The sequence below is a fragment of the Cryptomeria japonica genome, chromosome 5 (assembly GCF_030272615.1).
Source record: "Cryptomeria japonica chromosome 5, Sugi_1.0, whole genome shotgun sequence".
In the NCBI taxonomy this organism is placed as follows: Eukaryota; Viridiplantae; Streptophyta; class Pinopsida; order Cupressales; family Cupressaceae; genus Cryptomeria; species Cryptomeria japonica.
In genome coordinates this window covers 431,391,480-431,393,899 of record NC_081409.1, presented here as the reverse complement: position 1 = coordinate 431,393,899, position 2,420 = coordinate 431,391,480, and the positions used below count along the sequence as shown (strand labels likewise).

Genomic DNA, 2,420 nt, shown 5'->3' with positions numbered 1-2,420 from the left:
ATCAATCCCTCTTGGTTTCTTTAGGCTCAATCTAGGCCCTACTATTCTATGGGGCCCTGCCCAATTCTATGGGCCTTCTCGATTCTATACGTAACATGCCTATAATGTAGCCCCTACTATTCTGGTAGGTCGGGGTGGGCCCCTACTATTCTATGGCAGGTGGATGATAGTTGGCATGTTATGCATAGAATCTCGAGCTCTGGGGTCTTCACGCATATGTATCAACTCTTCTTTTGGAACCATAGCTACAAGAAGTCATTAGTTAAAAGCTCGCCTTCCTTCTCAACTAACGTGGCGCCGCCCCTAACTTTTTAGAACCAACTCCTAGTTCCCCATTCCTGAAATGTTTATTAATTGTATTGATGACTTGGGAATTTGTTCATTTCAATTCCTATAGGGGCACCCAACATGGCATTTCCACAATTGCATAACATTCCCTCCCGGTCATCGCCGCCTTCACCATCGCCATTCCTAGCCTTGGTAGAAGTGGGTAGCGGCACTGGGTGGATGGTCTATCCACTTGAGCATCAATCTATTGTGCGGGAAGGGAGTTAGCCAGTTACAGTACTTTCGGTGTCGGCCTTCCTTGCTAGATTTTATTGCCTTGTATTTTTTTGAAACTATTAGAACAGAACACGGAACTCACTACTCCATCAGAAAACAAAATTACCAACTATAGGACCAATCTAAAGGTTGATGAGATCGGTCGAGTGGTCTTAGTTGGAGATGGGATTGCATGTGTCTATGGATTGAATGAGATTCAAGCTGGGGAAATGGTTGAATTTGCCAGCAGTGTGAAAGGAATAGCGTTGAATCTTGAGAATGAGAATGTAGGTATCATCATATCTGGTAACGATGTTGCCATAAAAGAAGGAGATTTGGTCAAGCGGACTGGATCTATTGTGGATGTCCCCATGGGAAAGGCCCTACTAGCTCATGTGGTGGATGCGTTGGGAGTACCTATTGATGGAAAAGGGGCACTACAGGTCGATGAGGGCACCGCCGAACGAAGACGTGTCGAAGCAAAAGCCCCAGGGATTATCAAACATAAATCCATGCACGAACCCCTACAAATAGGGTTAAAAGTGGTGGATAGCCTGGTTCCTATAGGCCGTGGTCAACGAGAACTGATCTTTAGAGACCAGCAAATTGGGAAAACTACTATAGCTATTGATATCATATCAAACCAGAAGCGCTCCCACCGTAGTTCGGGCACCTCTGATAGTGTGTATCGCATCCATGTAGTGATTGGGCAAAAATGCTCGACTGTGGCCCAATTGGTTCACATTCTCTCAAAAGTGGATGCATTGGAGTATTCCATAATCAATGCAGCCACCACTTTGGATCCTACTCCTCCGCAATTTTTGGCCCCATATTCTAGGAGTGCCATGGGAGAATATTCTCGTGATAATGGAATGCACGCATTAATCATCTATGATGATCCGAGTAAACAAGAGATGGCGTATTGACAAATGTCATTATCGCTTCGCCGCCCACTAGGCCGTGAGGCTTTCCCAGGGGATGTTTTCTATTCGCACTCTCATCTATTGGAAAGAGCTACAAAACGATCAGACTAGATAGGTGCGGGTAGCTTGACCGCGTTACCTGTAATCGAAACACAAGCTAGAGACGTGTCGGCCTATATCCCTACCAATGTGATCCCCATTATAGATGGATAGATTTGTTTGGAAATAGAGCTCTTCCATCATGGAATTAGACCAGCTATTAATGTTGGCTTACCTGTCAGTCACATTGGGTGCCGCTCAGTTGAAAGGTATGAAACAAGTACGCGGTAGTTTAAAACCTGAATCGGCGCAATACCATGAAGTGGTCGCCTTTGCTCAATCCGGGTCATACCTTGATGCTGCGACTCAAGCACTATCAAATAAAGGTGCTAGGCTCACAGAAGTTCCGAAACAACTACAATATCCACCACCTCCTATTGAAAAACAAATCCTAGTTCTGCTCGATACGTTTATCTACGCCAGAATTTTACATGGTCTAATCATTCAGTGCAAGTTGTGCGGTAAAGTTCCATCATGGTTTATCCCCCTAGCATGACTAGGGGGAACCTTATTTATGTCTTGGGTAGTGACAGAACTTGGCTTTGGCTCCCCTTTAATTAACGCGGAGGCCCAGGGGAACGACGGTTGGGAAGATGATCCTATTGCTGATTTTTTCACCACTGGTTAGAATCAAGCTTCATCTTCCCAATCAAATCATCTCGTTAATCCAACACCAGCAGTAGAGGGGGAAGTTTGGCTATGAAGGGACTAGTGGAGGTAGAAAGTGCCGACGGAGGGGGTAGATCATTCTCACGAGGATCTATTCGATGCACACATAGACTTCACCGGAGATGGTGTATGGCACCAACTATCCTAGAATGTCTCAAGTATTATGGACTCCCAATGCAGAATAGT

At 45.2% G+C, this 2,420-nt stretch overlaps 1 pseudogene; it reads left to right on the top strand.

Moving 5' to 3' along the window:
• Positions 1 to 408: 408 nt before the first annotated feature.
• LOC131061029 (ATP synthase subunit alpha, mitochondrial-like) lies at positions 409 to 2,061 on the top strand (annotated as a pseudogene).
• The last annotated feature ends 359 nt before the right edge of the window (positions 2,062 to 2,420 follow it).